We start from the raw sequence: 27,419 nt of genomic DNA, 5'->3' as shown, positions 1-27,419 counted from the left end.
TGATTTCAAAAGCACAACATGTAATGAAAATATATAAAACAAATAGAGCCAAGACCTGTAATATTAAAATATTAAACACCTATTTGAAAGGAAGTTTCTTGCCTCATGCTCTAAGGACAGCTGAGTTTGCTAAACAAGTGTAAGTAAAATATATCACAACTGAAGATACCTTATAGAATTAGAAATAAGTCCTGCCCTTCAGCTCTCTGAAGATGAGATCTCTAAACTGTTATCAGTAGATCTCATTTTGTGAAAGAGCAGAGGTGATTCATTGGGTCAGTGGGCTTTCTGGTGGAATCATGATTTTTGGTTACATATAGTCTTCTACTAATAAACAAGTTGGGTCTTGAACAAGTATATACCCCAGGTAACATTCAGTATACAAGTAACATGTACCAGTTTCTCAAAACATTCAACTTAAAGTCTTGTTTCTGCTTTTATGTCTGTCATATAACTCTTACAAGCAATCTTAATACTGTGCCCATTTTTAAATTATTGCATATTAGAGATTAAAGATTTTCATAAAACACCTAAAAAAGGAGAGCAATCAAAAATAGCAAACCATATACTAAGGAACAATATAGTCTAGCTTAATAGCATATTTTGGTAGTATGCTATGTAAATTTGATATTCTATTTTATTTTTAAACCTATAAAATAAAATACAGACACAAAAGACAACAAAGAACATTATAACTTAATGAGTTATTATAAAGTGAATTCCCTTGTAACTATCACCCAGAACAAGAACTAGAACTTTGTCAGTGATTCCAGAAGCTGTGCCTCATCCCAGTTTCAAACCTCTCTCTCTACACATAAAAAAACATTATTAAATGGTTACTTCCTTGAGTTACTTTAGTTTTATCACCATGTATTTATCCCTATAGTTTGGTTTTGCATATCTTTAAAGAAGATATATCTTTTTAGTTCTCTTTTCATCTTTTTCCTTTACTTACAACTCATCTGCTGAAAAATCTAGGTCATTTGACCTGGATAGTTTCCTACAGTCTGGAATTTTCTGATTGCACACTCACAATGCAGTTCAACATGTTGCTGGACCTTTTGTGTTTCCCACAAATTGGCAGCTGGATCCAGAGGCTTGATCAGACTGAGGTTTGATCCCTTTGACGGTGGTGGTGCATTCTTTCCACAGAAAGTAAACCATGTTTGGTAGCCTTTTGTCTTGATGAATGGTTTCTATATCCATTAATACACTGAATTTGCAAAATGATAATATTCTAAATCTATCATTTATCTGTTATTTGTTAGTTGGAATGCTTTAATAAAGAGACACTTCCTTCTTCTTTGGTATTAGTTTACCTAATGGTAGAATTCATACTGACAAAGCAGGATAAATATTTGATTCTTTGCCTTTATTTAATTGCCAAATTCCAAGTTAAGAAATTGGTTCTCTATCATTCTTTGAAGATAAAAAATTAGTTTCTTGATAACAAAGGAATTAATGAATTTAAACATATGGACATAGTTCAACCAATTGCAATTATTATCATTTTTGAACCTCAAATTTCCCCGTTTTGGCTAGTGGAAGTCCCCTCAAGTTGGCTCCTGGCGTCTTTCAGTATGATCCTAATTGTGACCATCTGGTATGACAAGCCCCAGATCTGGAGCTGATCATTTCTCCTAGGTGCTCTGATTTCTTTTACTGGAAGTGATATATCAGGAACACAAGGTGGGGGAGGGATAAATTAGGAGTTTGGGATTAACATATTCATACTACTATATATAAAATAGATAACCAACAAGGACCTACTGTATAGCACAGAGAACTATACTCAATATTTTGTAATAACTTATAAGAGAAAAGAATCTGGAAAAGAATATCTCTCTCTCTCCCTCTCTCTATATATATATATGTATGAATCACTGTGCTGCACACCTAAAACTAATACAACATTGTAAATCAACTATACTTCAATTAAAAAAATTTTTTAGATCATACCACTGAAATGGGAAAACCTGATGACTTCATCCAAATCAACGGGAATTAAAAGTACATGGGACTGAATGAACTGATAAATGTGATTTATAACCTAAAAAAAAAAAAGAACATAGGTTACTAGAAGCACTCATTGCTACAGTATTAGTAAGCATAAAATATCTCATGAGTAGATCATACTGATACTTGCAATCCAAATCCAGGATTGTAGTGCTTTTTACTTAGCCTTTTCTGAACAACATCTTATCTCTTCTTCCACGTTGAGGATCCCGGTTCTAACTGCTACTGGGGATGATAGAATTAGAATAACTCCTAATTATTCATTTACTTCATCCCATATCGTACACAAGAGTCTCAGAATAACAATGCTATTGACCCTCAAAAATAATTACTGAAGATAATTTTTCTTTTCATATGTTGGTTCAATTTTAATTTAGTTCATAATTTAGTTTAGTTTGAATCTAGATTTATTCATATATTCAAAGTTGATTATTAGAGAACTTTCTGCATTTGAAGGGGAGCAAAGTAGCAAACTATTAATTTTCTTCTATTTGATTATTTTCATGTGCTTCTTTTATTATTACTGAACAATAAAGAGGTCATAAATTTTCCTATAGCAATAAGGGATGAAAAACTATAAATGTGGCTGTGTATTCCAAGGTTGTTTTTTTTTTTTTTTTTTTTTTTTTGCCGTGCCACATGGCTTGTGGACTTTTAGTTCCCCAAACAAGTATTGAATCCCAACCATGGCAGTGAAAGGCTGAGTCCTAACCACGAGGCTGTCAGGGAATTCCCCATGTGTATTCCTAGTTTTAACTGCACTATATTCTTATAATATAGCTCCTGCCAAGCTTCACCTTTCTCAGGTATATGTACTTCTCTGATCTCTTGCATTATTTTATATATTCCAAAAATGTGCTGCATGTAGTACTCAACACATTTCTAATCATTCATTCCAAGTAGTCTCTCTAAAAGGCTGTAAACTCAGACTATCTTCCTTGAATACATACCTGGCACAGAGTAGATACTCACTGTATATCTACCGAATGAATGATTGATTGAATAAATGAAGCAGCCTCCTCATGTTTTAAATAAATGTTAAAATATTAGCTTAGTTCTATATTTAACGAGCACTATTACACAAAGACATTTCTATATACAAATATATAATATTTGCAAAGTGATTTTTCACCTAAGAAAAATACAAAATAAAAGTTTAACATATTCTTATTTGATGTCCATTAACACTACTCCCTTTCACCCCTCCAGGCTGGACATTGATAAGGTATCAATAATATCTTGACAAAATTATGCATAGTGAAAGACTCCATATGATCCCTCATTGAAAGAAAGCTAATAAGTTTTGACACCCCTCTCTGGTTTTAATATGCATAGTTGCTTTCGTCTAGCCTATCCTGTACCTTTAACTGAGAGCAGGATCCCTGTACCATGCAGCCAACTTCCATGGAAATTCTCCTGGCCTCTTATTCAGGACCTACATCTGGAACCCTATTGCTTCACTGTATTTTGCACTCTTTCTCACTATTATTATTTAGCACCCTCAGGTCCTGACCTGTTGCTCTGTCTCCTAACTATGCCTTTATTCTCTCCCCTGATATCTTATGATTGATTTTATTCTAATCCTGACATTTGGTTCCCCTCAGTGATTGTGCTTAGAACACAGACTATGTGGTTCTCTTCTCTGCTCTAGGCAACACATGAGACCTATTCAACTTTATCCTCCACACTATTCTTAAGGCTGGGGTCCCAGTTGCATAAGGAATGTAATGGGGAGATGGTCTGAATACATATATATTTAAATTGTACTGTACAATAAGCATGAAACATTCAAACTTTTTGGTCCAGGTATCAGATAAATAATTTATCCTTCTTGACAGACTGCAGTAGAAGAGTTAAGAATACAATATTTTATAAATGTAGCATTTGATAACTTAACAAACCTTCCAATATAAATTATTTCAATGCCCCTGAAACTCGTAGTAACCCCAAATAAGGAAGATTATTCAGTTTTACACTGAATTAATGAGACTCAAAGACATTAAGTTATTTTTCAAGATCACACAGAATATAAGTGGAAGAATATGATTGAACCTCATCACCTTATTCCTACATCAAACAATAAATTTCATTTCTTCATCACCAATTATGTAATAGTGACCAAGTTTCTTAACTTTTATGTACCTCAGTTTCTTTTATCCTGTTAAATGATTTTCTCTGTTAAAGTGAGTTAACTATGTAAACTGCTTTGAACTCCCAAGGGAAAAAAGAGCTGTAGGAGTGATAATTAGATGCCATGGTATTATAGATGTTTCTAAATGGAGTTGAAAGGTTCATGGAATAAAATTTTTTCCATAGTTTCATTAATATGGATTTTTAATACCCTTTGGAAGTTAACCTGAAAAGTGTTTTCCTTCTTTTATAACTAAAAAAGGAACTTTATTCTCATTGACTCTAAAATTCTTTATAATAGAAAATGCTCAAGTTTCCTGAAATCTAAAAGGGTAGGCAATAGTTTAAATAGATCGTTTGGCCAGTGGACAACTGAACTGCTCAGACAGACGTCATTGGAAATAAAAATCTAGTCTTTCAAAGCCATTGGAAATTTTGTTTCTGAATTCAGGTCCGCTGGCTCAATAGTCATGTGACCAAGTGGAAACTAGTTCTGCTCATTTAGTCTGCCTTTTAAACTTACTGAAACCAAGTTCTCTGCTCCTAAAGGACAGACAAATTCCTTTCTGTGGATTTGGCAGCATTAAAAAAGTCTAAAATCAAGGTAATTTTATATTTGCATTTCTAAGCAACAGTTTAAAATGAGCTAATTTGTATGTTTATCTTTTAATAGCCTTAATTATTTAAAAAATGTGGACAGTGCTATTTTAGCATAGAGAGAAGGCAGTTTTTCACATAGCTGAGTCTAGCTTAATTGCTTAAAATTGCATGCAGTAGTAGTGTACAACACCATTATACATGCAGCATTATACAGTACAATATCTGCATTGGTATTTCAGACTTTTAATCTACCTATTTATTAAACTCATCTCAGGACTATTGAATCTGTTCAAATTGCCTATTGACTTTATAAATAATGTGCACCTTTTCCATGTCAGTAAAATATGAATTTATTTCACCATTTGCCATCAAGAATCTTGAGAATATGCACAAAATTCTCATCTTCCATTTTATTACTTTGAAGGGTAGGATTCTGTGACATTGCATGGTAATGAACTTCATATTGAGCAGTCTACTTCAATGCAGTCTACCTTAGTAATTACTTATCAAGGAGTTCCACAAGTTCCACACCAGTTATTTTCTGTTAAGTAAGTAGCATACATTATACATTACACCAAAATATGATGGCATTTAGAATCATAGAACGGAAAGGAACTTTGAGATTTCTTCTTCCAACCCCTTATTTTAGAGGTAAACAAACTTATATCCAAAAAATGCTTTTCTATGATGACAGAACTGACTGGTGAGAGCTTTGATATTAGAGTCAAATCTCCTGGCTCCTATTCTTGTCTGCTTTCTGCTTTTTCTTTTACGCTGCCTCTCCTCTGTGTTTTGTTGTAAAAGATAAATGAGCTGATTTTACTCTGATTAAGAGAAAGCTATTAATGACCTGGCGGAAAAGAACCAAAAGCAGGGATGAATTATTGTTACACAACTTAGAATGTTTTCAAATTCTAAACAATGATGCAAGCTAGTGATGACTTACATAAAATAAGTGACTATGCGTTGTAAAAGAGCAAGGGAAACATGATCAAAAAAAAAAAAAAACCCAACACACTCAAAGAAACACCTTTCTGCCCCAATCCAATATTTTGGTTGTGATTATTTGAGATAATACTTCCAGAAATGCTGGTGATGATGATTGCTGATTAAGCAGTGGGGAAAAGCAGGGACCTAGCTAAATGGAACAGTAAGAAGTCTTCCTGAAAGAAAGTTTAAAAAAATTTTGTGAAAGTTCTTCTGCCCTGTCATTATAAAATTCAATTTTTCTTTGTACTGATGAACTATGTCACCAGGCCAGGTAGTACACATTGGTAGCTTTTAGGGGATGTTGGGAATTTTGAAATTGGACAGGACAGATAAACATAGATGAAGTCTGACACCATCCAGAGATTTATAGATGCTGCAGATTTGTGTTATTTCCACACACAGACTTGATAAGAATTGTTTTTTACTTTTTTTAACTCATGGCTCTGTGTCCTAAATTTAAAAAATACAACTAGCTACCATTTTTTTGAGTTTATTTATGTGCTAGCTGTGCTTTAATACTATGAACACTTCATTCCATGTAATGCTCATGACAACTTTACGTGAGCTGGTAAAAATTATATATTACAGTGAATTACATAGATGAGAGAGTTTAAGAAACTAGCTCAAGATCTAGTAAGTGTGGGAGCTGGGATTTGATGCTCAGTGCATTTAGCAGAAGTTTATGCTCTTATTGACTCCACAGAGCTGCAGATGATGGCAGCAACCACTTGTAACTACACTTGCTTTCAGCAGATGCAATATTTATTTGCTTAACTTCCTGACCTTCTTAAGGATAAAAAGTAAAAACCAAAACTAATTACATATGTGAGAACTTCTCTTAATATAATGTAGGTTCCTTATTGGCCAGCCAGTTTTCCCCTTCTTCTTTTCACTGTTCTTAAATTCAGGTTCATTATACTTGGTTATATATTACATTTCCCCACATATGCATTGCATGTGTCTATTAATATCTCAAATAAGATCAGTGAAGTAATTGAATATATTTTCAATCATGAAAAACTATTAACTTAAAATATAAATAGAAGAGATAAAGCATTAATATTTTCATTGCTCTATTGGCTCTCTTTTCCTCTAAGAATAAGTTAAAAAAATTATGGAAATGTATGCAGGTAACATTTTTTTCTGCAATAATACTCATGGAATGAGAAAATTCAGTGTAAACACTAAGAAGAATCATTCTCTTTTACTGCATTCGTATTCTTTTCACTCATGACCAATAAAACAGAAACAACAAGGCCCCAAAAGACTGGCACCATAAATGATATAACATCAATTAAAATAAGCTTCGACGTTTTTTCAGAGTTGATGACATCCTTACTTCATGCCAGAAGCATGTCTGAAGAGAATAATATTTGAGCTGTTTGCTCAACTTTACAAAAATACTTGAAATTGAGGCTTATAAAAAATTAGCAGCATCTTGTATAATATTATGAATTGATTTTGACTTTTACCAAATGTTCTCTGGTGTGACATGTAATCATTTGCCTAAATCATCTTCTCAGTCAAGAATTCCAAGGACATTATTATACAATATTAGGAATAATAGAATTGTCCTCTCTGTTTAAGTATGGAAAATGTTATTTCAGAGATAGAAACAAATTATTTCAACCATCTATTTGTGAGAGAGTAGAAGGAAACTTTATGAATTTTTCTTAATGTTGAAAGAGAAAAGTCTCACTCTTTGAAACAAAATTTATAAAGTACATCTAAAAATTGTCATGCTTCATTAGAAGCTATTCAGTGAGAAATTAAGGCCACCTATGAAGGTATTAATTGAGTTTAAGAGTTGCAAGCTAGTTTTAATTACAACCGGCAGTAATTATTTAGCACACATCTGTGACTTATCAGACATTGTGACAGACTGTGCAGCAGCAGGAATATGGCCAAGTTCTTGGAATTGTAGGTGTGACTAGTGAGAGCCCTTTGCACTGAAAGCTGTCTAGAAACAAAAGATGCTGGAAGACATGGATTTGATCTACAAGCTCCAGACACTGTAAAATAGGAAACACAATAAATGAAACCGTTTTTGGGTTTTTTTTTAAATTTCAACAGTTGAATTACAATGATTACTCAAAACAAAATTCCTGCCCCAAACTTTTAAAAATTATAGCCAGAAAGGAGAATGTTTTTAGATCCTTATGAAATGATTTATATAACTGTTATTTACAGTTTTTCATGGGAAAGCTCATGGTGCATTTCCCAGGGAAAGTCACTTTGATTCTACATTAGTTATGCTTTTTTAAAATTCATTGAAATCCATTATTATGAATTACAGCATCATTGTTCTCCAATCAATAGTGTACATTATGTCAAAAAGGATTTAAGTGATGCTAAAAAAAATCTTGACTCCTCGGGTAGGGTATACTATGTCATTATTTTTAAAAGAAAATAAAGGAGAAACTTGCTTGGTAAGTGCTGGGTATAAACTAAATCTGCCCTGAGGCAGTGATTTTTTAGTGTTACAGAAGCTGCTGGTGCTAGGTTTTCGGTCATTACTGTGATTTGTAGCAAAGGCAGATACCCCTCCAGCCATGTATTGCAGAGTTTGCAGTTTATTTCACAGACTCCTATCTGAGAGATGCACAGCATTGTCTCATAATGTTCTATAGCTTCCCACTTAAGTTCCTCCTATCTCATCTTGTTCATCACAGAGATTACAGTCCCAGTTATTACTGGTGATCAAACACAGCACTGAGTTTGTCACTACTCTGCTGAACCTGAATGGGGACAACAGAACCCTGACATATAGGCTTAGACAGTACAGTTTAGCACTGAAATTGTAGATGGGCATACAACCTGACACAAAGCCATCAGAAATGACTTAGCCTATTTTAGCAAAGATGATTTAGGTACTGTGAAGTCCCTGAACAAAATGTTAACAATGTCCAATGCTGAAGATAATTTTAATTGTAAAGTGACTTCATACATAGATCACACCCTTAATCGTCATAGTTTAAAGTTTAGATAAGAGTTTTCGTCAATAAGTGCTCCAGACACTCCCAAGAAACTCTCACATTAAAAGACAAAGTACTCTTCCTAAAATATAATTAATGCTGGACTTGCATAAAGTGGGATAAATCTCTAAGCATGCATTCCCTCTAAGCCACTCACCCCCCTATAAAAAAAAGGAGGAAGAAAGACTTTGCTAAAAACAAGAGCTGGGCTGTGAACATTAAGCAACTAATAACAGAGATTTGGCTTGAAGGCAAATGCTGCAGTCAGTAATACATTCAAAACTATAATATGTTCATAACTACGGCCCAGCAACCAGACCTCCTGAAGAAATCTGAGAAGAAAAAAAAAAAAAAAACTTTGAGAAAGAACAACCTGTAACTTATCCATTCCTGTATAAAGAGATGCTAAAAGTAATGACCTACCTGGACGTAGCTTCCTTGTAAACGTGCTTATGGTGTTTACTAACAGAAAGATGATGGAGAGTGCCTGTCAAAAACCAAAACCAAAACAAAAAGGTGTCTAATCAGTTAGGATATACCTGGTCTTTCTAAGTTATTTATTATAAATGAACCTGAAATTTATGTGTTTTTGAAGCATGGGTGGCTGGAGAATAAGAAAAGTCAATATTTTCCAACTGTGCCATTGAACGTAAAACTGGGGAACCCCCAATATGAATCAGCTTCCTTTAAGAACAATGTTTCCACACACTTTTCAGACTCACAGTCTGTTAATAAGAAATCACACATGTCTTATTGAAGAAAAAAAGAGATAATATTAATAGGAAACTGTGTCTTACATACTCATGTTTTTCCAGAAGGAAACGCTAATTCTTGGCAGGATATTACTTATATTGTTTGACTTGTTGGTAAAGGTTGGTATCAGGTAATATCTGCAATTCAAATGGTCCTGCTACATTTTAGCCCCTCTTCCAAGCTGTTTTAACACTAAAACAACTTGGAAGCTGGATTGAATGACCCCAAGGCCGGATTACCTCTTGGCTCAGAACAGAAGCAAATGGAAATCTCTCTGGAGGAAAGCATCCTGAATATAGGCCTCCAGATTCTCAAAATTTAACATGAACTATACATGAACTAACAATCAAACATCACCAGCCACAGAAGAAAATGTTACAAGTAAAAGGTCAACTAGGAAAAATATCAGATTTTTACCCTTAAAACTTAAAATAATACAGATTACTTCAGATACAGAATATAAAATAACTATGAATTTAAATTTTTAAAGAAAATGATAATATAATAAAAAATAAATGAGAATCCATACACTCTCCAGATTGACCAAAGAGATTTGAAAAAGAATTAAATATGACTTTTTTAAATGAAATATATTCAGTGAATTGATTAAAGTATAGAATTGCCATTACTGAAGTATAGAAGGGAATAGAAATGGTAATGAAAGAACAAATATCTGAAAATACAGTAGCTGAGAATTTTCCAAAATTCATGAAAATTATGATTTCACAAACACCAGAATACCAAAGGTGGGATATATACAGAGCAGCATGAATAAGAGAGAACTCCGCACCTGGGCACAGTGCAGTGAAACTACAGAGCATGTATTACAAAGATCTTAAGAACAGAAAGGAAAGGCAAAGCACAGAAGAATGACAACCAAATTCTTCAACAGCAACAAAAGAAGCCAGGAGATAAAATCCTCAAAGTACTGAACAAAAAATAGCTGTCAACCTAGAATTGTGTGCTCAGGAAAATTATCCGTCAAGAATAGGAGATTAGAAAAAAAAAAAAAAAAAGACTTTGTAACCAAACAAAAACTGAGAAAAATTACCACCAATAGTTTTACACTAAATGAAGGGTTAAGAGTATATTTCAGGAAAAAAAGAAAATATACTCAAAAGGAAGTTCTAAGATGCAGGAAAAAATGGTGAGCAAGATGTTGGTAAACTGATAATCAGTTAAATGTACATTACCGTACAAAATAACAATGGTAACATATAATTACTTGAAATATAAAATATATAAGCCCCTAGCAAGATTAATGAACAAAAAAAGAGACAAGGTAAAATATATGATCTTATTAATGAAAAACAGGACATATAAAGCAATAAGATACCACTACAAACTTAGTAGAAAGGACAAAATCTGGAATACTGATGATACCAATTGCTGGGATGGATGTGCAGCAGCAAAGAACTCTCATACATTGCTAATAGGAATGCAAAATATTAGAGCCTCTTTGAAAGACAGTCTGGCAGTTTCTTACAAAGCTAAACATATTCTTACCAAATGATTCATCAATTGTTCTTCTTAGTGGTTACCCAATAGAGTTGAAAACTCAGGTCTACATAAAAACCTGCACACAGATGTTTATAACCCCTTTGTTTATAATTGCTAAGTCTTGAAAGCAACCAAGATGTCCTTCAGTAAGTAAATGGATGAATAAACTGTGGTACATCCAGAAAATGGAATATCATTCACCACTGAAAAGTAATGAACTATAAAGCCATAAGACAACATGGAGGAACATTAAATGCGTATTACGAAGTGAAAGAAACCAATCTGAAAAGGCTACATGCTGTATGATTCCAACAATATGACGTTCTGGAAAAAGGCAAAACCATGGAATGGTTCCTGGGAAAAGAGGAACATGAATAACAGAGCACAAAGAATTTTTAGGGCAGCTGACTTTAAATCATTTCTATAAAATTCAAAATTGAATAATATATCTCACGATAAGCATATGTGAGGAAGATTGTTAAAGGAAGGAATGATAAGCACAGAAACTTAAATATGTATTATGATAGGGGCAGTAATGGTACAAAGGGATAGGAAGGGAAAGGCATAGAAGAGCCCAATCACAATCTAAAGTTCTGTTTCTTTAATTTAGTGGTTGGTATATGGGTGTTCATTTGATATTTTTAAACTCATAGTTATGTTATATATATATAATGTATTTATATATAATTTTGATTATACCAAATATAACAAATTAATGTGTGATTAAAACATCAAATTTTTTATTTCTTTTGACATTCATATGAATTAGACATTCATCTCCACACTCTCTCATCCATCCTGTTTCCACCAGGGCAGTCGATAACATAGCTCTTGAGGTTCTCACCATGGTTTTGACCAATGCTGTAGTCTATGATAATGGGACCAGAGAGGATCACTTTTGAAGACTGGCAGAGGTGGAAATTCTCAAAATGTGAATTGAGATTTATAAATGCTTTAAAACTGTTGTTCCAGCAGTGATAACAGTATATAATGATTAAGTGAGTGATACATAATGATTAAGTGAGTGCTATATAATGATTAAGAGAATAGACAAGAATCAAATAAATTTGACTGGAATTCCAGCTCTTTAACTTACCAGCTGAACATCCTAAGAAATATTATATATTTTCTTAAGTATGTTTTCTCCTCTTTAAAATGAGGTTCACAATAGCTCCTACCTCACAGGGCTGTTCTTAGGACTAAAGGAAATAATGCATATAAAGCATCAAGCACAGTGCCTGGCACATAATCATACTCAGTAGATGTCAGGTATCATTATCATCATTTCATGCATTAATCTATCATATGATAAGAGAGAGATGCTTACTCTTCTCTTTTCCTCAATTGCTAAGGGGAAGGAATGCACAGCTACAAAGTTTTCATTTTTCTTTTCAACTAACACTACTTGACAAGGTTGAAATTCTGATGTTTCTGTAACAATATGTTAACTTAGATGCTTCAAAAGAGCCCAGAGACTCAGATGTTAAAAAAGATTGACAGTCAACTGACAACAGCAGGCTGCCTAATCAGCCCATGGCACTGGTGACAACATGGCAGGGCACACTGAAGGAAACATCTGAGGCATCATGAAAGAGAGCTAGAATAGGCTTATTTTTATTTCGAAGTTCAAAGACTCTGAAGCTGAATCACATTTGTTAGGCTTTGATTCATTCGTAGTTGTGAGCTGTCAGCAACAGACACCACATAGGAAAGAAAACCTGTGGAGAGAACAGAGATAAAGGAAAGAAATACCTAAAAGGACATTATCTCTAAATGTGCAGAGATGAGGAGTTATGGTCTGAGCATGCGTGATCTGAAATCAGAGGGACCTGTGTTTGAATTCTGCCTGTATCACACATTTAGCTGTGTGACCCAAAGCAAGATTTTTAATGTCTCTACGTTTCCACTGTATCATTTATTTCATTGGGGAAGGTGCTTACATTTTGGGATTGTTGAGAGGATAACTCATGTAAAAAGCTTAACACTGTCACTGGCAAAAACAAGATTGAATATATTTAGATATCATTATAGTCATCCTTGTTATTATCATCATCTTCAGTCGGTATCTTTAACGGATTTATGTAGAACTTTACAAGAATATAAAACAGAAAAAAATAAAGCTTTTTGTCCAGGAAAATCTTTTCTTATGTAGCAACTTGGGAGAATAAGTGGATATTATTTGAAATGTCATCTGAATATAAACCTATAGACATTGATATAACCTGCATACATTATATTCTCTAAAAGAAGAAAACCTGGATGATGTCAGCATGGGTTCCTGTCATAATCTGATTCTTTTCTCAAAGATAGAGAGAGAGAGAGAGATTTGAAAAAGCATAAGAAAAAATATACAGCAAGCAGTAAAATATTGGCACAGAAAATTTGAAACTCTGAACTTGAAAACATGTTTTATTTTCCTTTCTACCATAAAAGAAGTCCATCAAGCTCAAAACAATGTTTGATATATTGGCAAATTTCACTAGACATTTTATACTTCCAACATAGTACTGAGGTTGGTCTTTTGCAGCAATAACAACAACAAAATACCTCATTTAAAAATATTTTTTTCAAATCACATTCTGTACACTAATTCATTGATCTTCACCTTTATAAATCTTTTCCATTGCCAAATACAATGACTACAATTAAAGATTACAATTAAATGGTCACATTTAAGTTTTCTCATAAACAACCTTTCACTTACTGTAGATCATCATAATTGAACAAATAATTAATGCTCACCTATTATGTGCAGGGAATCAGAAAAATATAGTCTCATTCTTATCTCAGTGTACAATATATTTGACATGAAAAATTGAATATAGAAATAAAAAAGCAATGTAAGTGCAAGAAAGTGATTAAAAATAAAAGAAAAAATCCACAGTAATGGAGTTTCTCAGCAAGGAACAGACTTCAACTGAAAGAGCTATAATTGCAAAAACTAGAATACGTTGAGCAACAAAATAAGATAGTACTGGGTTATAAAGTATAAAACAAATATAAGGGGCTTCCCTGGTGGCGCAGTGGTTGAGAATCTGCCTGCCAATGAACGGGACACGGGTTCGAGCCCTGGTCCGGGAAGATCCCACATGCCGCGGAGCAACTAGGCCCGTGAGCCACAACTGCTGAGCCTGCGCGTCTGGAGCCTGTGCTCCGCAACAAGAGAGGCCGTGATAGTGAGAGGCCCGCGCACCGCGATGAAGAGTGGCCCCCGCTTGCCGCAACTAGAGAAATCCCTCACAGAAACGAAAACCCAACACAGCCAAAAATAAATAAATTAATTAAAAAAAAAAAAAAGTACTGTTTTAAAAAAAAAACAAACAAAAAAAAAACAAATATACATCCATATTATATATATAATACATATTCATAATTTATGAATAAATATTCATGTATTGCATAAATTAATAAATGGTAGAGAAAAGACACATCTCCCATGCAGAATTCCAAGTATTTTATGATGATATCCACCCTCACAGAGGTGAAGCATAACTACTCACTGCCTAATTGTGGGCCGTCCTTAGTGACTTACTTCCAAAGAGTACAGTATGGAAAGGGAAGCTAAAAGGAGTAACTTCGCAGAGGAGAAGCCTGGCAAACACCACCTCAGTCAGGAGACTAAAGTCAACATCAGCAGCGATAAATCATGGTAATATGTATAATTAATATGCTGTGTGCAAAATGACACTTTAGCTCTGCTGTCTTCCTCCTCAGAATCCATAACTCCAGTCCAATAATAAGAAAAATGACAGGCAAATCTCAGTTGAGGGACTTTCTAAAAATACCCGACCAGTGCCCCTCAAAACTCTTAGGGTCATCAAAAACAAGGAAAAATTTGAGAAAATCTCACAGTCAAGAGGAATATACAGAGACATGACAACAATGAAACATGGTGTCCTAGATGGAATCTTGGAACAGAAGAAATACATTAGGTAAAAACTAAGGAATTCTGAAAAAAAATTATGGACTTTAGTTAATAATAATATGTAAATATTGGTTCATTAATGGTAAGAAGCACACCATACCTATGTAAGATATTAACAATAGAGGAAACTGGGTATGGAATATACAGGAATTTTCTTTAATAGCTTCTCAACTTTTCTATATATATCAAACTGTTTTCTATATATCTCAAGCTTGTATTGCTTTTGTAAATATACTTTATTTACAAAAGCAATACAAGTACTAAATACATGGTATGAGCATTAAGTGCTGTATTCAGAGGAAGAACGAAGTCTTTTCAGCTCCCAGTCTTGGCAAAAGTTACTGGAGCTGTTGAAGATTGGGTCACTTCACTGGGATTTGCATTTTAACAGGTGAACTCCTGAACATCAGAAGACCTTTAAATCCCATTTTTTTCATGGTGGCATCTCCAATATAAGCAAGAAATACAAAGGTGCCACTTTCTGCCCTAACTATATATGAAGACACCCTTATGAAAACAGCAATCACACTTATTTGACATTACTATAAGATTACTGTTAATATTGCAAACTAAAACTTAAGTGAATGTGCAAATAAAAGCTGGACAATTTGGGCTACATCAAGAAAGATGCTGAAATTTGATACCTCTCCTCTTAGTGAATCTTAATAAAAAATATCAATAATAATATTTTCCTTGCTTTTTGATAACATCACACTAATATATTCCTTTATTCAACAAGCATTTATTGAGCACCTACTATACTGCAGAAAAGTTCATAGGCACACAGACTACAATGATAAATAAGGAATGGGAATCTCCCACAAGCTAGTGCAACAGTTTTGCAGGCACATTGTTGTAGTAAGGACACAGGGAGACATGGACAAGTACATCACATTCTTTATAGTTCATAATTGATAATGAAATTAGGAACATTCTTGCCATTCCTTCACATCAAGCTAGCCAACATCACATTGTTTTTATATATCTCAATATATATGTTGGTGTATATAAACATATGTATATATAAAGATTTTTTTAATTTACTTTGTTAAAGCATATAATCCATTAAAAATATGTATGGCTTTACACAGTTTAAACATTTGGGGCTGGAGATCAAGAGAGAGAACACTTCTCTTTGTTTTCTGGTATTTGTGCAGCTGTTGCCATTGCCTTGCCAGGGATTTTTCTAGGAGGGAAATGCTGGTGTCTTTGATGCCAGCCGGTGGCATTCTATTATTAAGCGAGATGAAAGCAAAATTACCTCTTCCTACTGCTGTTGCTATAGTGACTGCTGTACCTACCATTTCCACCCACCACCTATTGGGTGGTATGAAGGTTTTCTTGGAGTCCAGATAGTTCAGATATACTCTTCATGGTGGCATATTTCACATTTAAAATAGATGCTTCATTCACCAGTTAACTTTTCAATATTTACAAGCAAGGTGATCTTTTCTATCCTTACTTTCAAAGAAACAAGGTCTTAGGCTCAGCAACATCAATCATCAAAGTATCAGAGTTTAATTTCAATGTTGTTAATCTCCATTTAATCTAGAGGCCTGTAAAGGTGCCAGAGTCATGAATGTGATATGAATAGCTTTGGCTATCCAAAACCTAATGAAACAACTAGGGAGTTTCAAATTTTACAGGTTGTTTTTTTCCCAAGCTTTCTTTCTGTTCACCACCTGCAAAAATGTAACTAAAACTGAAATAAAAGAGAATTCCCAGTATATTATGCCAGGTACTGGCAGCAAGAAAAAGCTTGAATTCATAGCAGTTGGATCAATAACTTGAAAACTGAACATTTATAAACAGACAACAAATGTTGAAAACAACTGTTTACTAGCTATTTCTTGAAAAATCTTTCTCACATTACTAGTAAAAAACTCATTATTATGCAGAAAACCACAAATGCCAGCTATAACTCTAATGCCATAATAATCTGAAAACCTAATGTCAAAGTGTAGAGAAATTTATAAGAAATATAAGCAACATGGTGTTGGATTTAGGAAAACCTAAATTTTATTTCATAAAGTAAAGTTGTCCTTCTCACTGAAAATAAGAGAGGAAGACATGCTGCCCCTTTCCCATGGCATAATGTTACTATGTTGGTACTGCGGTCCAAAATCATCAGGATATTTTTCTACCCCAAGAGTTTACAATAATTCGTAGACAGCTTCTTCTGTAAAGGTCTAGGGTAGAAGTAGACCTAGAGGAGGTACATTGTATCTGAATTATACAGTCTTAAAGATAAAGTGATTATGATGGGACATAAAAATATTATGAACCTTGATAACATTGGATATTAAGAACTGTCATTTTCCTGCTCCCAATCATTCCAGTGTCAGAACTAGCCAGCCAATATAAGAGATGTCTCCTTAATCCAGCAGAGATACCCCAAATGAATGTCTCCTAGACCTGGGAATTGGAAAAAGTCCTGTAAACATTGACTTGTCCTATGGTAACTAACGTAAGAAAGAGATGTAATCTTCACATGAGCAATGTTCCAGTTTTCAAGAAAATTGTAACCAAAGAAATATAAACCAGAAGAGTTAATATTCATATCTGGATATGACAAAAAGATACCTCAATTGTGAAAAGTTCTGAGATTTATCACATACATGGACTCAGTTCAAGAGAAGAATCACATAAGTGTTGAAGTTTTGCTGTGAAGAGTTAAATATTTATCTTTAAAGCTAGTTAGTCATAAAAATTACTTGAGAAGAAGAATGACAAAAATGTTGAAAGTAGAGATACCTAATACTATAAACCATAACAACTTAATAAAAACAGTTTGGGCTCTGAACCAGATTATATTAATAATGTCACAAAAAGGAAATGAGTAGTAATGATTAAAACACCTACTAAGTTTCTCATTTTGAATAGAGAGGAGATTAAAAAGTTCTCACACCACTCTTTATTAATAAGAATGCAATTATGTTTTCTCATGAAAAACATGAGTAGGTTTTTAAAAGAATATAGATGATAGATAAGAAAGCTAGCCAGATAGATATAACTATATAGAATACAAATATATTGTATTTTAACAAAGTTAAGGCAAAGAAAGTTTTGCTATATTAAAGGGAATAGAAAAAAAGGAATCACTATGAAAGCTTAAAAACAGAAATCACACATAAAATGACAAATAAGATCAGACATATCAGCTATGACAAATGTAAATGCATTAAATTACTATATTAAAATTCAAAGAATATCAGATTATTAAATTTTTTCTATGTATATGAAATTTATATGTCCAGTTACACATACACATAAATACAAACAGATTATATGTGAAAGAATAGACAAAATATGTTCCAGCAACAACAAAATTACAACAGAGTTGATTAATAGTAATGTTAGATAAAGTACAAACAAAAGGACAAACATTCCTTCATTGGGTTCTCATTATGTGCAAAGTGTTCTTTTAGATACTGGGCCACAACACTAAGTAACACAAACTTGGTACTTGCCCTTGTGAAGCTTATTAAAGGGAGCCAAGTATTTAAAAATTAATTGCACAAAGTTATTTACACTTAAGATAAAGGCAAAGAGAGAAATAGTCAGTGTGTGAACCTATAATTTGGGAGATTGGATTTGTGTGGAGGCATGGCTGAAGAAGTGATATTTAAGCTAATAGCTAAAAGATTAAAAATTCGGTATACATATACTAGTCTATGTGTGTTGTGCTTGATCATTTGTGCACACATATGTGAGTATTGGGGGATAGGTTGGTGAGAAATAACAGCACTGCAGGCAAAGGAAATAAGAGTGAAGGCTCCAAGCAAGAAAGGAGCTAATGATTATATATTTCTAAAAGATATAGTTAATAATGGAAATATAAAAATTGTAAACATTTATTCATTCATATTAAATTTAAAAAAACAAGCACTATTGGAATCTCAAGGAGAAACTGGTAAAAGAACAGAAGTAAACAACTTTACCATATATCTTCTAGTCTTTTGTATTTCTAGGAATCAAAAAATAAATTAGCATTAGGAAATCTATTTAACATAGTGTAGCATGGAAATAGATACAATTAAATTTGATTTTCTTATCAAATACTGAAAAGTCTATATTTAATTTTAAAAACAGTTGAGTGAAATATAAATTTTTAGTGAAGCTCTCTTAGTTTCATTTATTCTATCAAATTTGAATCAAATATTACCATATTATTTAATAGAGAAACTTCTGAGACATTTCCATTAAAGAAGCAAAAATGATAAGATTTCTTATTTTGCCATCATGTAACATAATAGTGATCTTAAAATTCTAAACGAGTCACTAAAACAAATGAAATAAGAAAAATTTAAGATATAATATTGTTAAAAAGTGACAAAAATAAACAGTATTTGGAAATGTTATGTTTTTATGTCTAGAAAATTCAAAACAATCAGAATAAATATAAAAACTTATAAGATTTAATATGGTAGCTAGGAAAGAATTGTAAAAGAAAAGGAAATGATTGTCACTACACAAGGAAAATATATAATTCTTCAGAATATTCTCTAAAAACAAAATAAAACAAAATAAAAACAATGAATACTATTTGAAAGGCAAATTCAATATTCTCATTGCTATAACCTCAGTGCCTTTAAGTGCCTGGAAGATAGGAGACATTTAATTTATACTTGAAAGAAAGAGTGATTGAGTGAATGAATAAAGCTTCTTTATTCATTTATTTAAAATGAGCTTCTTGAAGCAAGGACCATATTATTGATCCTACATTCTAGGTATTAAATTAAGTTTATCAAATTAATTAAAAGTTCATAATATTAATAAACAAATTAATTTCCAGGGATTTTCTTTTGCTTACTAGCTGTGTGATGTTGGGCAACTGTATATAATTTCTCTGAGCCTCAAGTCCTCATTACAAAATAAATAAACAAAATTTCGAGTAATAAGAGTAATTAACCAAAAGGATATTTTTTAAAGAATTAATTGAGATTAGATTAGAGACCTAAATGTAAGACCAGACACTATAAAACTCTTAGAGGAAAACATAGGAAGAACACTCTTTGACATAAATCACAGCAAGATCTTTTTTGATCCACCTCCTAGAGTAATGGAAATAAAAACAAAAACAAAAAAAAACAAATGGGACCTAATGAAATGTCAAAGCTTTTGCACAGCAAAGGAAACCATAAACAAGACAAAAAGACAACCCTCAGAATGGGAGAAAATATTTGCAAATGAATCAACGGACAAAGGATTAATCTCCAAAATATATAAACAGCTCATGCAGCTCAATATTAAAAAAAAAACAACCCAATCCAAAAATGGGCAGAAGACCTAAAGAGACATTTCTCCAAAGAAGACATACAGATGGCCAAGAAGCACATGAAAAGCTGCTCAACAACACTAATTATTAGAGAAATGCAAATCAAAACTACAATGAGGTATCACCTCAGACCAGTTAGAATGGACATCATCAGAAAATCTACAAACAACAGTTGCTTGAGAGGGTGTGGAGAAAAGGGAACCCTCTTGCACTGTTGGTGGGAATGTAAATTGATACAGCCACTATGGAGAACAGTGTGGAGGTCCCTTAAAAAACTAAAAATAGAACTACCATATGACCCAGCAATCCCACTACTGGGCATATACCCAGAGAAAGCCATAATTCAAAAAGACACATGCACCCCAATGTTCATTGCAGCACTATTTACAATAGCCAGGTCATGGAAGCAACCTAAATGCCCATCGACAGATGAATGGATAAAGAAGATATGGTATATATATACAATGGAATATTACTCCGCCATAAAAACGAACGAAATTGGGTCATTTGTAGAGACGTGGATGGATCTAGAGACTGTCATACAGAGTGAAGTAAGTCAGAAAGAGAAAAACAAATATTGTATATTAACACATATATGAGGAACCTAGAAAAATGGTACAGATGAACCATTTTGCAAGGCAGAAATTGAGACACAGATGTAGAGAACAAACGTATGGACACCAAGGGGGGAAAGCGGTGGGGAGGCGTGGTGCTGGTGGTGTGATGAATTGGGCGATTGGGATTGACATGTATACACTGATGTGTATAAAATTGATGACTAATAAGAACCTGCTGTATAAAAAAAAATAAAATAAAATTCAAAAATTCATTAAAAAAACCAACCAAACAATCAAACAAAAAAACACGAAAAGACAACCTATTGAATGGGAGAAAATATTTGCAAATGATACAACAGACAAGGGCTTAATCTCCAAAATATACAAACAACTCATACAACTCAACAACAGAAAACCAAACAACCCAATCGAAAAATGGGCAGAAGACCTTAATAGACATTTCTCTAAAGAGGACATACAGATGGCCAGTAGGCACATGAAACGATGCTCAACATCACCAGTTATTAGAGAAATGCAAATCAAAACTACAATGAGGTACCAACTCACAGCAGTCAGAATGGCCATCATTAAAAAGTCTACAAGTAACAAATTCTGGAGAGGATGGGGTGAAAAGGGAACCCTCATACACTGTTGGTGGGAATGTAAGTTGGTACAGTCACTATGGAAAACAGTATGGAGGTTCCTCAGAAAACTAAAAAAAGAATTACCATGTAATCCAGCAATCCCACTCTTGGGAATATACCCAGACAAAACTATAATTCAAAAAGATATATACACCCTTATGTTCATAACAGCACTGTTCACAATAGCCAAAACATGGAAACAACCTAAATGTCCATCACCAGATGAATGGATAAAGAAGATGTGATACATATATATACAATGCAATACTACTCAGCCATAAAAAAGAACAAAATAATGCCATTTGCAGCAACATGGATGCAACTAGAGATCATCATACTAAGTGAAGTAAGTCAGAAAGAAAAAGACAAATACCATACAATATTACTTATACGTGAAATCTAAAATATGGCACAAATGAACCTATCTACAAAACAGGTACAGACTCATAGACATAGAGAAGAGACTTGTGGTTGCCAAGGGGGAGCGTGGGAGAGAGAGGGATGGACTGGGAGTTTGGGATTAGTAGATGCAAACTATTACATTTAGAATGGATAAACAATAAGGTCCTAATGTATAGCACAAGGAACTATATTCAGTATCCTGGGATAAACCATAATGGAAAAGAATATAAAAAAAGAATGTATGTGTATAACTGAGTCACTTTGCTGTACAGCAGAGATTGGCAGTACATTGTAAATCAACTATACTTCAATAAAAAAAAAGACAAAATAAAATAAAATAAAATATAACGTGGAAAAACAAACAAAAAAAAAGAAAAAATATATAGAGCCCTTAGTACAGTGATTAACAGGTAGTGAATATTCAATAAATGTTAGCTGTCATCATCATCATTGCCATCATCATTATCACACTTCCATTTTACATATTTTTTAAAGATTCAATTTGAGATGCCATTTGAACTATAAGCTGCTATGATAATCACACTATTTCTGAGAACTATCATTGGTATGTCTTCTCTGTTCAAGAACATAGAATGACTTACTTTTTCCTATACCTATAATCAGCTCACCAGTTAAGGTTTATTCATTCAACAATAATTATTAAGTACATAACATGGTGCCTGACACATAGTAGACATTCAATGAATATTTGTTTAATGAAGGAAAATGAATGAATGAATGAATAAAAAACTGAACTGTGGCTCCCACAGTATGGCTGGCGACATTAGCTAGTGCTCGCTCTACTCTCTCTAACGGGGAAACAGCGGACTACAAGAGACTGAGATGTATCTGCCTCTATTTCCAACAGACTCACTCACGTTCAACTTTCGCTCACAAAAAAAAAAAAAAAAAAAAAAAAAGCCAGGAAAATTTTATTAACCCTTTTTTAAAAAAAGTTAATGTAAAATTATAGCAAAAAAGGAACCTGAATTTTAGTAACACAGCTGGAACAATCCGCAGCGGTGGCGGCAGCGGCGGGAGAAGAGATTTAATTTAGTTGATTTTCTGTGGTTGTTGGTTGTTCGCTAGTCTCACGGTGATGGAAGCTGCACATTTTTTCGAAGGGACCGAGAAGCTGCTGGAGGTTTGGTTCTCCAGGCAGCAACCCGACGCAAACCAAGGATCTGGGGATCTTCGCACCATCCCAAGATCCGAGTGGGACATACTTTTGAAGGATGTGCAATGTTCAATCATAAGTGTGACAAAAACTGACAAGCAGGAAGCTTATGTACTCAATGAGAGTAGCATGTTTGTCTCCAAGAGACGTTTCATTTTGAAGACATGTGGTACCACCCTCTTGCTGAAAGCACTGGTTCCCTTGTTGAAACTTGCTAGGGATTACAGTGGGTTTGACTCAAAGCTTCTTTTATTCTTGTAAGAATTTCATGAAGTCTTCTCACCAAGGGTACCCACACCGGAATTTCCAGGAAGAAATAGAGTTTCTTAATGGAATTTTCCCAAATGGAGCTGCATATTGTATGGGACGCATGAATTCTGATTGTTGGTACTTGTATACTTTGGATTTCCCAGAGAGTCGGGTAATCAATCAGCCAGATCAAACACTGGAAATTCTGATGCGTGAGCTTGACCCAGCAGTTATGGACCAGTTCTACATGAAAGATGGTGTTACTGCAAAGGATGTCACTCTTGAGAGTGGAATTCGTGACCTGATACCAGGTTCTGTCATTGATGCCACACTGTTCAATCCTTGTGGGTATTCAATGAATGGAATGAAATTGGATGGAACTTATTGGACTATTCACATCACTCCAGAACCAGAATTTTCTTATGTTAGCTTTGAAACAAACTTAAGTCAGACCTCCTATGATGACCTGATAAGGAAAGTTGTGGAAGTCTTCAAGCCAGGAAAATTTGTGACCACCCTGTTTGTAAATCAGAGTTCTAAATGTCACACAGTGCTTTCTTCTCCCCAGAAGATTGAAGGTTTTAAACGTCTTGATTGCCAGAGCGCTATGTTCAATGATTACAATTTTGTTTTTACCAGTTTTGCTAAGAAGCAGCAACAACAGCAGAGTTGATTAAGAAAAATGAAGAAAAAATGCAAAAAGAGAACACACATAGAAGAAGGTGGTGGCTGCTTTTTAGATATTGATACCAAGGGCCATGCTTTCCATAACCACCACCTTGTAGTTGCAGAAAGCCCTAGATGTAATGATAGTGTAATCATTTTGAATTGTATGCATTATTATATCAAGGAGTTAGATATCTTGCATGAATGTTCTCTTCTGTGTTTAGGTATCCTATGCCACTCTTGCTGTGAAATTGAAATGCATGTAGAAAAAAACTTTTACTATAAGAAACTTTACAACACTTGTGAAAACAACTCAATTTGGTTTATGCATAGTGTAATATTTCTCCAGGTATCATCCAAAATTCCCCACAGAGAAGGCTTTCGTCCTCATTAGGTGTTGGCCTCAGCCTAGCCATCTGGGACTGTTCTATTAAACTGCTACCAGGATTTTGCATCCAGTTACCTCCACTTTCTAGAACATACTCTCTACTAATGTTATTGAAACCAATTTCTACTTCATACAGATGTTTTTGCAGCACCAATCAAAGTTCTTCTTCCACGAGTCGAGTCCTCTACGAAAATGACTGCAGTTATCCATTTTGTGTATTACTATCTCACTGCTTCCTATACTTGTGTGACTTTAATTGATTCATTCCTCACCATGGTGTCTCCCTCCCAACCACACCCCCTCCATAAAACAATACACTGTTACACTGTGGGTTTACACTAACCTTATACCCCAGATGGGGAACGGGGGTGGGTGGTGGACCCTGGGCTTAATTTTCTTTTAAGGTCAAGGGAGTTTGGCATTTTTCGTTACCATGAGCTCTTTTGGAATAAGCTGGTATTGATTAGCAAAGAAGGTGTAGATTGATACTAGGGAATATTGGCAGAACTGTATGGAAACTGTATGCCATTCTGTGGCCCCCATTAAATGAGATTAGCTTCTCATGGGTACCATGTCTTTATTAACTTGCTAAGTAGTAGTATAAAAAAATTATCACTATATTTGTTAGCAAGGAGATTTAAGATAAAGGTTGTGTTGGATTCAACAAGTCAAGTCACCTCAGATGATTCACCTCAACTTTTACTTTCATAGCCATTTCCACTAATTTCTATTAATGATATGCCATAAACTTTGGTTCAAAGCAGAATCGATGTCTTTGCCATCTTTGTGACTTAAAAAGTTCTGTGACTTTGTGATGCATGTGATAGTGTTCTGACGGTTCCTCTTACTGGTATTTCTTTCACCATGGAGTAACATCAAGTGATGAATGAGAACTGTTCAGGTTATTCAGACATACTACACAGTGAAGCAGAGTGCTATCCATAAAATATAACATACAAAATTCCAAAATGGTCAATGGGAAATGACCAGAAATACAGGCTTAAAAGAGTTGGCATCTTTTAGCTGTATTTGCTAATACAGGCACTTATTTAAGCAGCTGAGAAAAGAGCTAAGTTGACTCAATTTTGTATTTCTTCTTGTCCTCAAACAATTTTTGATTCTTTCTGGATTGATGCAGTGATGTTTTTGTTCCTTCCGTATTTATAAATGAAACACTTTTTTTTAGTGTTTCTAAACATAAATTCTACTTGGTTTGAAATCAAGTGGTTGGAACACTTTTGACTTTCAAACATGTTGTTGATTCAGAGCTTCATTGAAGAAGCTTTCAATCAATGGATCAGTCCAATTCTGTAATTAGCACACAGTACCTAATGTTTTGGTGCTATTATGAGGACCAATGCTCAAAGTGGATTTTGTTCTTGAACAGTGTCCCAGTAGATTTGATGAACATTTATTGGCTTGAGGTCTGATACCCCCCCCGCCCCTGCCCAATAGATTTAAGATTTCTATTTAATGTTGAGAAACTGCACAAATTTGTATGGAACAAAGCCTAGAAAAATGGAAACTATAGATTGAATAGTAATCTAAATTAATCCTAGTGTGTATGATAGAGGAGGGAGAATCTTGGTGCCATAATTTCTCTCTTCATGGTGTTGGACTTAAATCAGTTGAAATGTATTTCTGTGCCACAATTTAAGCTTCAATAAAGGTTTGCTTAATTCATTGTCTAGTGACATTCAAAAAAAAAAAAAAACAACTGAACTGCTATTTAGTAAACATAGTGCTAGATGCTGGATATAGGATGAATGTGCCAACTCTTCATATAAAATAGTAATAGCTAACATTTACTGAGGATTAACTATAAGTTAAGGCCTGCTGCTGGGTGAATTGCAAGCATTGTCCCCCTGATACGAATTCTGTAGTATTATTATTCCTGTTGCACAGGTCGGTAAACTGAAGCTTAAAGGAGCTTGTCCAGCATTACGTGGGCAATAAGTGGAAGAGAATTCAAATTCATTCCTTTCTGATTCTAGAGGCCAAGCTCTTCTACCATGCAAATATCTTACTTCTGTAAAATGACTTGAACAGGCTATATAGAAAAGTCATTGACTCTCTAGCAGTAGAAATTTATTAAGTCTTCCTATTCCTACTAATTTCAGCAGACTAGACCAGGGGTCAACAAACTACAGCCACAGGCTAAATCTTTGTTTTTACAGAGCCCACAAGCTAAGGATTTATTTTTAAATTTTTAAATTGTTGAAAAATTTAAAACAATAATACTTTGTGACATGAAAATTATATGACAGTATCATATAATATGCTCAGTTTTGCCTTTTGGCCTATGAAGCCTCAAATATTTACTATCTGACCCTTTACAGAAAATGTCTGCGAGCCTTGGACTAGATTATGTGGGATGCCTTTCAGCAATGTGAGCAATGCATATGCCATAGCAGATTTAAAGAAAAATGTACCATGAGTAAATAGTTATATTAGCCCTACAAAATTTCTGGGAAGTATTTTCTTGTACTTTAATTCAAAAGAGCTAGAGCAACTACAAAACAGAAACAAAATCACAAGAATACTAGTATATTGAACTGATGCTTAATGTGAAAAGTGATTTCATTCTGTCAAGAATTTCTTCATATAATTGATGGAAATTTCTACACAAAAGTAGTGTTTTCAATAAATTATTTAAATGTGTATTCTACCTTAAAAAATTTCACGGAAATAAATCAGATAGGAAGAGAGTAGTGTTTGACATTTACAGAGGTCAATTTGTAACAACTGCCCTTTTAAATGTGCATCATTTATTCATTCATTCATTCAGCCAATAATTTTTGAGTGCCAGGCACTGGACTTAATAAGCATAGGTGATATACTGCAAATGACCTGAGTTTTGACCTGAAATAACATGTTATTTATTTTTTTCTCACCATTAACTTGCTGTATAATATGAGTTGCTGCACATAGTAAAATCAACCCTCCCTAAAATTTGAGCATTACCCAAAATCACTTGCCATATTAGTTCAGCCTAAGTGAAGATCACAAATTAAAACTTCCTAAGATAAATGAATGCTGAAAAAGGAAAAAAAAAAAAAAAACTGCTACAAGGTCAGAGGAGATTTAGTCTAAGGCAAGGCATGAGGTTTTTCGCAAAGATCTAAGCTAGGTTGAAAATTGATCACTAGTCAGCTGAGTTATGAAATAA

General features: G+C 33.9%; 1 protein-coding gene and 1 pseudogene across 3 annotated transcripts in view; both read left to right on the top strand.

The window, feature by feature from the left end:
• The window catches only part of CNTN5 (contactin 5), a 1,367,783-nt gene that overhangs the window by 883,210 nt on the left and 457,154 nt on the right, over nucleotides 1-27,419 (top strand). The window lies entirely within an intron of this gene.
• Nucleotides 20,867-25,937, top strand: LOC309636653 (S-adenosylmethionine decarboxylase proenzyme pseudogene; annotated as a pseudogene). The gene has a single exon. The product of its transcript is annotated as an S-adenosylmethionine decarboxylase proenzyme pseudogene (transcript).

Source organism: Balaenoptera physalus, assembly GCF_965194825.1.
Source record: "Balaenoptera physalus genome assembly, chromosome: 10".
Taxonomy (NCBI): Eukaryota; Metazoa; Chordata; class Mammalia; order Artiodactyla; family Balaenopteridae; genus Balaenoptera; species Balaenoptera physalus.
The sequence above is the reverse complement of the archived record's forward strand: the minus strand, read 5'-3'. Positions and strand labels throughout refer to the sequence as shown.